This window comes from Mobula birostris, chromosome 5 (genome assembly GCF_030028105.1).
Source record: "Mobula birostris isolate sMobBir1 chromosome 5, sMobBir1.hap1, whole genome shotgun sequence".
Taxonomy (NCBI): domain Eukaryota; kingdom Metazoa; phylum Chordata; class Chondrichthyes; order Myliobatiformes; family Myliobatidae; genus Mobula; species Mobula birostris.
Genome location: NC_092374.1, coordinates 184,597,490 through 184,610,892, shown reverse-complemented (window position 1 = coordinate 184,610,892; position 13,403 = coordinate 184,597,490). Strand labels below are relative to the sequence as shown.

At 45.1% G+C, this 13,403-nt stretch overlaps 2 protein-coding genes across 10 annotated transcripts in view; one reads left to right on the top strand and one right to left on the bottom strand.

Moving 5' to 3' along the window:
* Nucleotides 1–1,806, bottom strand: part of LOC140198122 (uncharacterized) — a 56,083-nt gene extending 54,277 nt beyond the window's left edge. For 3 of the 8 annotated variants that reach the window (XM_072259061.1, XM_072259057.1, XM_072259065.1), the window contains exon 1: nt 1,292–1,801. The gene's annotated coding sequence lies outside the window, so the exon portion shown is untranslated. Of the gene's footprint in view, nt 1–1,133; nt 1,255–1,291 lie in introns of those variants that run through there. The other 5 variants (XM_072259062.1, XM_072259066.1, XM_072259064.1 and 2 more) reach the window with 5 other exon arrangements.
* Nucleotides 665–13,403, top strand: part of LOC140198120 (uncharacterized) — a 127,717-nt gene continuing 114,978 nt past the window's right edge. For both annotated transcript variants that reach the window (XM_072259055.1, XM_072259053.1), the window contains exon 1: nt 665–1,451. The gene's annotated coding sequence lies outside the window, so the exon portion shown is untranslated. The remainder of the gene's footprint in view (nt 1,452–13,403) is intronic.

Below are 13,403 nucleotides of genomic sequence, written 5' to 3'. Positions count from 1 at the left end.
AAATAAATCTAAAGGTAGTATATGGTGACATATTGGTAACTTGATAATAAATTTTCTTTGAACTGAAAACCTGTGCACATATGTGATCTGATCTGCTAGGAGGTCGTCGTAGATCTCTACTAAACCCATTTGTCTCTCTTTTTTAAAACCTTGTGAATGAAGGTTTCAGCGAATCGGATGTGACAGGTCGGCAGCTCACATGAATTGCACCCCAAATTGCCAGCCTCGCTAGTCCGCTTGTAACCTGAACCGGAACCGACAGCTGTCTGTAACAAAACAGAAACTGGCTGAGAAAAGACGCAACTTTACAGCATGGATCCCGTCGCATCTCCTTGGGGCCCTCACCACCACTCGATTCATGAAGTGCACAGAACTCGCACGGCAGTCTCGGGGGCGGGTGATCGATCTATGCATCCGCCATCCGGGTGTTGGTGGTAGGGTTAAATTCCAGTACGGGCAGGTGGAATCTGCCTTACTTTAATCTGCCGCTGTGCAACCCGTTTTCGCCAGAGCATTGCCCACTTAATTCATACGTTTCTGCTTTTGGCAGAGATCTTTACAGAAATTGATTCCCCAGGGGAGATGGTAAACCAAACTGAGTCATTCTACAAACAACATCTCTCTACCCGCAGGGAACTCAGGAGAAATCGTATTGAAAAAAAAAAAAAAATATATATATATATATATATATATTCACACCACTTTTATTTAAATATTTTAAACAAAACGTTACCGAGTTCGCCCAAAGTGCACCCACACTCACCCCACACCCATGTCAAAAGAGATCTATTTACACTATTTCCACCAGATTATTTGCAAATATTTTCATCGGAGGGCAATTAAAACATTATCCTCCTTATTGAGGGCGCACCGCAGCCGGTCGCACCGCCATCCCCCGAGGCAAGTGGACACGGATGGGAGGGGGCCGAACGCGGAGAATAGCTTGGATGGGGCCGAAGAGCTTGAGTCCGTGTTGTATTGAGACCATTCGGCCCCTCGGGTCTGCTCCTGCATACTCCGTGACACCGTGAGCTCCCTCTCGATGAAGTCCCGGGCACGGGCCAGTGAAGGACCACCTTGGCCAGGACCGGGAGCAAACAGTCCGGGAGGTTCTCCTTCACGAACAGACTCACCTTCCTTCCGCACCGGGAGCCCAAAGATCACGAGAGGGCTGAACTACAACCAAGGCATGGGGCACACAGAAACTTGTGTCTGCGCCTGTACGAGATACACCACCCGTAACACTTCACAACAGCATTCCAGGACGGGGAATAGCTGCTGACGGACTTACCGGCGGCAAGCGTGAGATAGTGCCGTGGGAGCAGAAATGAGTGGCGAGAACTGGGCGTCCTGACCAATAAAAAGTTTTCTTCGATGCTGTCCTCAGCTTTCGCGTTTGTGTGAAACGTGTCCCGTGCTGGGAACTCTGTGGCGCTCGGAGGAAATGCACGGTAGGATGTTTAAATCCCAATAAATACAGTTAGCAGCTGTCGTTTGTTGTACTACGTTGTGAAGTATCTGGGATTTCCCACAACGTTCTTATGTCTGAGAGGCTGCAGTCTGCGCACAACACTGATGTAGGGGGGCAGGGCTTCCGATTCCAGGATCACTGGGGCCTCTTCTGGGGAAGCACGACCCCTACAAAAAGCACGGACCCAAAGGGATCCAGTATCCGAACAGGCAGGTTTCATAGAGCTTTTACAGAGGATTTTAACTAATTTGGCAGGGGGATTGGAACCGGAGTGATAGGGCTGAGGAAGAGGAAAACAGAAATAGATCATAGCATGCAACAGAGATGATAGAAAGGACAGGCAGGAGATGAGGCATGAATTACTTGGCAATAGATGCGTGGTGCAGTTAAAACAGAAAGCAACAAATACTGAACAAAGTGTTATATCTGAATACACGCACAAGAAATAAAATGGACGATCTTGAAATTCAGCTACAGATTGGCAACTATGACGTTGTGGCCATCTCTGAAACTTGGCTAAAGGATGGCTGCCATTGGGAGCTGAATGTCCAAGGATATACGGTGTATCGGAAAGATAGGTTAGTAGGCAGGGGTTGGTGTGGCCCTGTGTATAAGAAATAATATAAAATCATTAGAAAGGGATGACATAGGATTGGAAGGTGTAGAGTCTTTATGGATTGAGTTAAGAAACGGCAAGGGTAAAAGGACTCTAATGGCAGTTGTATACGGGGCTCCAAACAGCAGCCAGGATGTGGATAACAAATTACAGCAGGAGATAGAAAAGGCATGTCAGAAGGACAATGTCATGATGATAGTTGAGGATTTTAACATGAAAGTGGATGGGAAACCTAGGTCAGTACTAGACCTCAAGAGAAAATTTGTAGAATGTCTAAGAGATTGCATTTTAGAACAGCTTGTTGTTGAGCCCACTAGGGGATCAGATGTGTTGGATTGAGTGTTGTGCAATGATCCAGAGGGCTGATAAGAGAGCTTAAGAGAATATAAGAGCAGAGATGTGATGTTGAGGCTCAAAAAGGCACTCATGGGACCACACTTAGAGTATTGTGTGCAGATTTGGGTTCGTTATTTTAGAAAGGATATACTGACATTAGAGGGGGTTCAGAGAAGATTCACGAGAATGATTCCAGGAATGAAAGGGTTACCTTATAAAGAATGTCTGGCAACTTTTGGGGTGTATTCTCTGGAGTTCAGGAGAATGAGGTGGAATCTCATACAAACAATCCGAATGTTAAAAGACCTGAACAGATTAGATATGGCAAAGTTATTTCCCATGGTAGGGGATTCTATGACAAGAGGCCACAACTTCAGGGTTGAAGGATGTCCATTTAGAACACAGATGTGGAGAAATTACTTTAATCAGAGAATGGTAAATCTGTGGAACTTGTTGCCACCAGCGGTTGTGGAGGCCAAGTCATTGGGTGCATTTAAGGCAGAGATAAATAGGTTCTTGATTAGCCAGGGCATCAAAGGGTATGGGGTGAAAGAGGGGAAGTGGGGGATGACCGGAAGAATTGGATCAGCCCAAGAGTGAATAGTGGAGCAGACTCGATGGGCTGAATGGCCTACTTCTGCTCCTATAACCTATGGTCTTATAACACATGCACAAAATGCTGGAGCACCTTCAGAGCAAAATACACAGTCAACGTCTCTAGCGAAGATCCTTCATCGGGACTTTCCTCTCCATTATGTGTCTCCATACATTTGCATTTGCTTACTTACATCCAGAGATGCTGCCTGACTTGAGTTTCTCCAACACTTTTAGCATCTGCAGAATCCCTTGTGTACTAGATGCAATAATTTGTCTTTCTACTTTCGAATCGTAGAAAAACACAGCACAGGACAAATTGCATCACGTCTTAAACTGCCAGTCATTTTCATTGTATCTCTGTATCTTCACCATGATAGAAGTCGTCTTTTTTTTTTGACTCAGCTTGGAAGCAAACCACAACACATCTCCAACACCCACTCATTCTCATTATATTTATGTGAGAGAACAGGTTGGCAATGCTAACCTTGCCTTTTTGCCCAGATAGTCACTCCTCCTCGTTCTGTCCCTGGTCTAGTTTCCCCAGTTGTTCACACTCTTTACCCTCTTGTTGAGTAGTTCTTGGGAGTTCACCAAGCAGTAAAACAATTGATAGCTTGGCTAATCAAAACAATCTGTTCAGTTCCCCAGCAGCTTACCCACATCTGACAGCGAGGTGTGACAACGTCTGGTTTTGCCGCCATGTGTTAATGAGGCCAGAAATAGAGAGATTATACGGTTTAACACATGTCTAAGGAGTTGGTGTAGGAGGGAGGGCATCAGATTTTTGGATCATTGGAGTCATTCCAGGGAAGGTGGAACACCTACAGAAGAGAAGGTTTGCAGCTGACTTGGAAGGGACTAATATCTTAGCTGGAAGCTTTGCTCGTGCTGCACGGGGGTGGTTAGACTAGATTTGCAGGGGTGGGGACAAATGTGATATTTATGGAGTATAAGAAATGCAAGCGAACATTTAAGAAAGAAATGAGAAGGCATGAGGTTGCCCCAGCAGACAAGATGAGGAAGTATCCTAAGGAACTCTACAGATATCTTCAGAGCAAAAGGATTGCAAGGGACAAAATTGCTCCTCTGGAAGATCAGAATAGTAATCCATGTGTGGAGCCAAAAGAGATCAAGGAGATCCTAAATGGATTCTTTGCATCTGTATTTAATCTGGGGACAGACACAGAGTCTACAGAGGAGAGGCAAAGCAGCATCAACTTCATGGACCCTGTACAGATTAAAGAGGAGGAGATCAAAATAAGAGACAATCTGCAGGTGCTGGAAATCCAAGCAACATGCACAAACTGCTGGAGGAGCACCTATGGAACAAAAGTACAGTCGACATCTTGGCCTGAAGTGTTGACTGTAGTTTTTTCCATAGAGGCTACCTGGCCTGCTGAGTTCCTCCACTATCTTGTATGTGAAAGGGGAGGAGGTGTTTGATATCTTCAGGAAATTAGGATGGAAATAGCCCCCAAGACCTGACAAGGTGTTCCCTCAGACCTTGTGGGATGCAAGTGGAGAAATAGCAGGGGCCCTAGCAGAGATATTTAAATCACCCTTAGCGACAGGTAATGTACCAGAGAATTGGAGGAAAGCCAATTTGTTGTTCTTCTGTTTCAGAAAGGCTTTAAAATTAACCAGGAAATTATAGGCCAGTGAGCCTATTGGAAAATATTTTTAGGGACAGGATATATCAGTATTTGGACTGATTTAAAATAGTCAGCATGGCTTTATGCATGGTAGGCTACGTCTAACTAATCTTATCGAGTTTTTCAATGAAGTTACTGGGAAAGTTGATGAAGGCAAGGCGGTGAATGTTGTCTGCGTGGCATTTGTGAAGTATATATACGACCTGATAGAAGTGTGTAAGATGATAAAAGGCATTGATCATCGATGGCTGGAGGCTTTTTCTTGGTGCTGAAATGGCTAACATGAGGGGACATAGTTTTAAGGTGCTTGGAAGCAGGTACAGAGGGGGTGTCAGGGGTACTATTTTTACACAGATAGTGGTGGGTGCATGGAATGCACTGCCGGTGGCAGTGGTAGAGGCCGATACAATCTGGTCTTTTAAAAGACTCTCAGATCGGTTATATGGCGCTTAGAAAAATAGAGGGCCATGGTGGAGAGTAATTCTCAGCAATTTCTGGAGTAGGTTACATGGTCGGCACAACATTATGCGCCGAAGGGCCTGTAATGTGCTGTAGATTTCTACTTTCTATGTTCTAAAGCCCAGCACTGCACCAGCAAAAGTAACTTTCATTGTTTTTAGGATGGTAGTGAACTTAAAATAGTGAACATGAAGGGGATATCCAATAGATTAGGCAATTCAGATAATGTGGAACCATTTACTAAGTTTAAGGTGCAAGGAACGTGGATCTTGTAGGCTACAGCCAGTTCTGTTGAGGTCCATCCCTTTCACAATGATGAAACCTGATGGTTCAGATCTTACTCCAGTACCACAGGAAACCTAAACACTACTACGCTGCTGTTCATGAGCTACTCCTTAACCTGTCTCATTACACAACTCCAGAGATTACAATCCTTCTATTTATATTTGTTGTGTTTTTTATTATTGTGTCCTGTATCTAATTGAGTTTTTATTTTTGCTGCATTGGATCCAAAGTAACAATTATTTCATTTTTTTCTACACTTGTGTACTGGAAATGACATTATACAATCTCGAGTCTTTGAGATTGCACCACACGATCAGAGTCCAGGGCAGAAATGTCAAATACTAGAGGACATAGCCGTAAGGTAGGAGGGGGGAAAGTTTAAGGGAGATGTGCAGGTCAGGATTTTCTATATATAGAGTGTGGTAGGTGCCTGCCAGGGAAGGGGAGAGAAGCAGAGACAACAGCAACATTCAAGACAATGTTAGACAGGTTTATAAACAGGCAGGGGAAGGAAGGACTTGAATCATCAGTAAGGACGATGGGATGAACTTAGGTTGGCATTATGGTCAGCATAGGGATTGTGGAGTGAAGGGTCTGTCCCTGTGCTCTGCTGTTCTATGTTATATGTTCTATGTTCCATTTGCATGTTCAATGTTCCATGTAATGTATTCCATGTTTCTCTAGAACTCCTGAAGGACCAGAATCAAGAGTATTCAATACGATCATGGCCTCACTTCCCACATTGTTTGCAAATACTCTGATCTCTTTAGCATTAAGAAATATAAACCCCCCCCCCCCCCCCCCCCGGCTGACCACCCTCACTCTCCGCTACCAAATACAGTGACCACTGCTTGGTCACCAGTGCTATCTGCGATAGAGAACTGTGCAGGCTCACCGCCTGAAGAAGATTCTCCCGATGCTTGTTCCAAATGACGTTCTCCAAATCCTGAGACTGCTGGAGTGGAATTTATGAGTCTGATTTCAGCAAGGCTGATCTTCAGTTTTGTGGTGAAACTGGTGAACCAGGGGTTAACTTCAAAAGTGCAGGGTGGTTTTCAATATCATGTGCAGATGATTCTGATAAAGTGGAAATTGTGCCGGAAAGGGCGAGTAACTACATTCATTTATTGGCTTGTTTGTTTACGTGTATGAAACTTCCTTTGGGGACATGCTTGGTGTGACACAGCAGGGCCAATGATTCGGGTTCAGTTTTGCCGTACTCTGTATGGAGTTTGTACGCTCTCCCTATGTCCACACGGGTTTCTCCACGTGCTCTGGTTTACTCTCACCTCCCAAGACGTACACATTAGTGGGCTAATTAGTCACACGGGTATAAATGTGCAGTTGGTGCTTATTGGTTTTGAAGGGCCTCTTCTGCAGTACCTCTAAATCTCAAGATACCCAGTACCAATGACAAGTTCAAGTTTATTGTCATTCAACCGTACATATGTCTACTGCCAAATGACACAACATTCCTCTGGACCTAGGTACACAACACAGTACATACTATGTAACTCATACACATGAAGTAATGTTACCACGAATAAATTAACAAATGACAAGGTGCATATATGGTACAAGTAAAAAAGTAAACAGCGTAATACGACTGGCACTTCATACATGATGAGATCTGGGCAGTGGCAGGAAGTTCAATGGTTTACAACCTGGAGGAAGAAACTGTTTCCTATTCTAACAGTTCTTCTCCTAAGGCTACTTTTGAATTTCTAAACTGTGATCACTGCTGTCATGGTGTGTGCTGTCAGTCTACTGAACCCAGATGAGGAGGAGTGAAAGACTCCCCTGCAGGGACAGAAACAGGAATGTATTCATAGGAATTCCGAAAAAAAACGTCAGTGGTTTCTCTGAGCAACACCGCGAGATGAATCCTTCTCGAAACATAAGGACCCTGTATCAAATGCTAACTGGGAGTCCATTCTCAGAGTACGCTGAAAACCCATGCTAGTCCAAATAATCTTGACAAGATTAAACAGAAAGCACAAGGGCTTAATGATTCTACACAGAACGATGAACAAATACAGGGGCACAGCTCTGCAGGGATCATGACCAGAAGACTATAAGATATTAGGGCAGAATTAGGCCATTTTACCCATTGAGTCTGCTCCACCATTTCAACATGGCTGATCCAATTTTCCTCTCAGCCCCAATCTCCTGCCTTCTCCCTGTATCTCTTCATGCCCTGACCAATCAAGAATCTATCCATCTCTGCCTTAAATGTGCATAAGGACTTGACCTCCACAGCTGCCTGTAGCAAAGAATTCCACAGATTCACCACTCCCTGGCTAAAGAAATTCCTCCTCATCTCTGTTCTAAGAGGATGCCCCTCTATTCTGAGACTGTGTTCACTGGTCTTGGACTCTCCCACCATAGGAAACATTCTCTTCACATCCACTCTATCAAGGGCTTTCACCATTTGATGTGTTTGATTGAGGTCACCCCTCATTCTTCTGAATTCTAGTGGGAAGCCATTTAATCCTGGGTTCATTTTTGTGACTTCCGTTCAACCATCTCCAGTTTCAACACATACTTTCTAAGATAAGGGGCCCAAAACCGCTCACAATACTCCAAGAGACACCTCACCAGTGCTTTATAAAGTCTCAACATTACATCCTTGCTTTTATATTCTCATCCTCTTGAGATGAATGCTAATATTGCATTTGCACTCCTCACCACAGACTGAACATGCAAATTAACTTTTAGGGAATCTTGCACAAGGACTCCCAAGTCCCCTTACACCTCAGCTTTTCGTATTTTCTCTCTATTTAGAAAACAGACAACTAATTCATCTACCAAAGCTCATGTTCAAACACTTCCCATCGCTGTTTTCCATTTGCCATTACTTTGCCCATTCTCCTAATCTGTGTTTGTCCTTCAGTAGCCTTTCAACTTCCTCAAAACTACCTACCCCTCCACCTAATTTTATCTCATCTGTAAACTTTGCAACAAAGCCATCAATTCCATCATCCAAATCATTGACATATAAAGTAAAAAGAATCGATCCCAACACAGATCTCTGTGGAACACTAGTCACCGGCAGTCAGCCAGAAAAGGCTCCCTTACTCTGCCTCCTGCCAATCAGCCACTGCTTTATCCATGCAAGAATCTTTCCTGTATTACCATGGGATTGTAGCTTGTTAAACGGCCTTATGTGTGGCACCTTGCCAAAGGCATTCTGAAAATCCAAGTACACAGCATCAACTGATTCTCCTTTGTTTATCCTGCTTGTTATTTCTTAGAATAGAATAGAATAGAATATCTTTATTGTCATTGTTGTGGAGCAATGAAACACAGTTTAGCAGCTCAACGTTTTGCAGCATGACAAAGAATATATACATAAAATAATCTCTAAAACCTCAGGAGTGCAGTCCAAAATTAATAATATATGGATGGAGGGGTAGGACTATTGTACACCTGCCATTCCTGGAAGTGTGATGCATTTAGCTGCTGCCGTCTTAGGAGGGGGGCAGGAGAAGGGAAGGGGGTGTTATACATTTCACTGCTTGTGGGTAGAAGCTGTTAAGGAGTCTCTTTGTTTTCATCCTTAATGCTCTGTATCTCTTCCCAGAAGATAGAGGGGAAAACAGGTGATGTCCAGGATGAGTAGGGTCCTTTGAAATACAAGTAGCCTTCTTTTGAAGTCTGCCAGTATAAATGTCTCTGAGGGAGGGTAATGTTGTGCCAATAACCCGCTCTGCTACCCTCACCACCCGCTGCAAGTCCTTCCTGTTCTGTTCCGTGCAGCTGGCAAACCACACTGCATAGCAATACGTCAGGAGGCTCTCTATAGTTGTCCGATAGAAGTTGATCAGCAGCTGATGAGGGAGGAGAGCGTGCTTTAGCTTCCTTAGGAAGTAGAGCCTCTGTTGGGCCTTCCCCACCTGATAAGAGATATGGGCAGTCCAGGTGAGGTCAGCCGAGATGTGGACGCCAAGGAACTTGAAACTCTTTACTCTGTCCACCTCTTTCCCGTATATGTGCAGAGCAGAGTGCTCGACGCGTTTTGATTTCCTGAAGTCTACCATCAGCTCCTTGGTTTTTGTGATGTTCAAGTCCAGGTTATTATGACAACACCATTCTGTCAAATGCTGTACCTCCTCCCTATAGGCTGTCTCATCACAGTCTGATATGATACCTATTAGGGTGGTATCGTCAGCAAATTTGACAATGGTGTTGGTGGAGTGAATGGTAGAGCAGTCATGGGTGAAAAGAGAATAGAGGATGGGGCTGAGAACACACCCCTGTGGTGTACCGGTGTTCAGGATGAGAGTAGATGATGTGTGTTCTCCCATCCTGACACTTTGGGGTCTGTTACTCAGAAAATCCAGTATCCATGAGCACAGTGAACTGCCAAGGCCCAGGTTGCTCAATTTCTGCACCAGTTTATAGGGGATGACTGTATTAAAAGCTGAGCTGTAGTCCACAAACAGCATTCTTACATAGGTGTTATCCTGATCCAGGTTTGTAAGGGCTGTGTGGAGAGCTGTGACGACTGCATCCTCTGTCGATCTGTTTGCACGATACACAAACTGGTATTTATCAAGGTCAGCAGGTATGGCAGACTTAATATAAGACAGTATGAGTCTCTCAAAACATTTCATGATGATAGGAGTTAGGGCAACTGGGTGATAGTCATTAGGGCTGTTCACTGTACTTTTCTTTGGAATGAGTATTATTGTGGCGACTTAAGGCAGGTGGGGACTACAGACTGTAGTAGCGAGAGATTGAAGATGGTAGTAAATACTCCCGCTAGTTGATCTGCACAGTCCTTAAGAATCCTTCCGGTGACTCCATTTGGGCCAGCTGCTTTCCTCACATTGACTCCGCGCAGGGCAGATCTGACCTGGTGTTGGTGTAATTGTATAGGGTCATCCTTCTCTATTTGTGCTGACTGGATGCCAACTTCTCCACTCTGACTGTCAAAGCGAGAAAAGAACTGGTTCAGAGTGTCTGGCAGTGTCCTATCTGAGGAGTTTGTGACTGTCTAGCTGTCCTTGCAGCCAGTAAGAGTCTTTATCTCCTGCCACATACATCTGGAGTTGTTATTGATAAAGTGCTCCTCCATACGCTGTTTATATCTGCGCTTGGCCTTTCTGATGCCGCTTTTCAGAGCTCTTCTTGCCTGCCCATAGGCCTGTAGATCCCCAGATTTAAAAGCAGCATCCCGTGTTCTGAGCAAGATCCTCACCATGCTATTAAACCAAGGTTTTTGGTTGGGGAACAGCTTAACAGACTTTGTGTCCATGACATTCTCAGCACAAAAGTTTATATATGAAAGAACAGCTGATGTGTGCCCTTCCAGATCTCCCCCTTCATCAAAAACTTCCCAGTCTGTGTTATCGAAGCAGTCTTGTAGGGCAGAGGTAGCCTCCTTAGTCCATACTTTGACTGTCTTCATATATGGTCTTTGTCTACAGCTGAGTGGTTTATATGCCGGGGTCAGGGACAGAGTCAGATGGTCTGAGAGCCCCAAATGTGGCTGAGGGCTGGGTTTATATACATAAGAAATAAGGAATATTGCAGTGGACTTGATCCAAGGTGTTCTTTTCTCTTGTCGGGAAGTTCACATACTGATGGAATTTAGGTAAAACAGACTTCAAGTTGGTATGATTGAAGTCCCCAGCTGCTATAACAATGCTGTCTGGTTGTGCTGATAGACACTGGCTAATGGAGTGATGTAACTTCTCCATAGCTAGCTTAGCATTAACCTGCGGTGGTATGTAAACAGCTGCTATAACAACCGATGTAAACTCTCTCGGCAAGTAAAAAGGTCTGCACTGCAACATCAGGTATTCAGTGTCCGGGGAACAGTGAGTATCTATAACTGTAACTTCTGTACACCAACTGTTATGTATATAAATACAAAGTTCCCCTCCTCGGATCTTGCCGGAGTGACTAGTCCTGTCTGCCCTGAAAATGGCGCGGCCCGCCAACTTGAAACCCGCATCCGGAATATACCAGTCGAGCCACGTCTCCGTTATTATCATCGCACAATGATTCAAACTGTGCAAAGTAATCCGCAGTCGCAGCTCATCCATCTTATTATTTAGTGACTGGGTGTTGGTGGGAAAAAGGCTTGGGATGGCCGGTTTATAGAGGTTAGCTTTTAGCCTAGCCTGTAGGCCTCCTCTCTTACCCCTTTTCTGCCTCCTGTGTCGCCACCGTCTGCGCCATCTCAGTGGGGGGGGGATATTGATTCCTTCGCTCGTGGGGTAGCGCCGTATCTCCGGAGGAATAAAGCTCCAGCAGTTAAAGTCAGGAGCGCAGTAATCCGCCATCGCTAGAATCTCGGCCCTACTGCAATGTACATGTGCTACTACACAAATAAAAACACATAGAAATCCTATGAAAATAAAATAGCTGCCAAAACTCGAAGAGCGCTGGGCCGCTGCATCTAGGCGCGCCGCCATCTTCCCGCCTTCTTCATAGCATTCCAACAGATTTGTCAGGCTAGATTTTCCTTTGAGGAAACCATGCTGACTATGACCTATTTTATCATGTGCCTCTAAGTACTCCGAGACTTCATCCTTAAAAATTGACTCCAACATCTTTCCAACCACCGAGGTCAGGTTTAACTGGCCTATAGTTTCCTTTCTTCTACCTGTAAGGGGTTTCTTCTTTTCTGTTACTGCAAAGGCTAACAAAATGGCTTCTTTGTTATGTTATAATAAAAATGGCTTTTCTGTAATAATAACTGCGATGTAAAGAGTTCTCTCTCTCTCTGTTTGTTTGGGTTATATTATTGATAAGAGAAAGAACGAACCAATTGGGCGATGCTGTAAGCTGGGTGATGGGACGGACCCCGACTGGGAGTCCAAGGCCCAGGGTTTTCGGGAGGAGACGGAGACAGACTCGTGTGCAGCGTCTGGTTGACCACCGTGGTTGATCCCAGGTGGCGGGTCGAGGAGGTCGGAGGGGATCGGATGGTGGAAAGAAGGCTCCGTTACTTGAGCTCCAACTGTTGTGTACAAAGTGGTTGAACTTTGATAAGTTTGGCAACTTTCACTTTCCTTTTCTATTTTATCTCTATTAATTACATAGTTCCAGTAAAATCTATAAAGTGTAATCATTTAATTGCATATGGTGTATCATCAGTTATCACATCACACAGCAGCTACACAAACTTGTTTACCCAGTTTGGCGGGGCCGAAGGCTGCTCCCCCTAGACGAAAGTGAGCTGAGCGAGCCTGAGGCTTACCAGGGGGCTACACTTGGGGGCTTGTCCGGGATTTGATCCAGTGGGGTGCTGTGTGATTGCCCAGTTTAAATCAGCACTGCTTTCTCTCTGTGGGATTGCGGTTAGTAATGTGTGTCTCTGTGGGATTGCCAGTTGTTACTGCATGCGTGTTGGGTGGGGTGGCTGTTGGTACCTCGGAGGACTTTGTTCGAGTTCAGACTAACTCTGACGAGTAGGTGGTGGGACTGCTAGTGTCTATTGGTGCCCCAGGTGAGGCGGGGCCATGTGCTGTCCATACTGTTAGGAGAGACAGGAAAGAGTGGTCTGATTCGGAGGTAGTGTCTGCGAATAAATGTTCCAGCTATGGCAGGCTCCGCCTGGTTTCTGGGATATTGTCCACCCCTAAAGGGGTGGAGGCATACGAGACGTAGGCGGAGCGGATCTCTCAGTTGTCAGATGAATGGCAGTGCTTGGTTGAGGGAGAGCAACAGGGATTGGTTGAAAGTTTGAGTAGGCGGGCTGGTGACGGTGTTAGAGCTGTCAGGTTCAGTTACCCCGTAGTGACAGCTGTCAGTTATCTGAAAGCGGGGGAAGCGCATCTGGTTCGACTGGAAGTAAAATGCAGTACCTGGGGGGCTTTCCATACCTGTGTCAGGAGATTGGGGAAAAGCTTTCAGTGTATCTTCTCTGGCTAGGGGGGGCAGCTAAATTGCTTGCAGTGCCAGGGGGATCATTTAAGGGGATCAGCCCCTCCCTCAGTTGTTCAGCTGATCAGAGAGGTGTCGGGAGACTTAG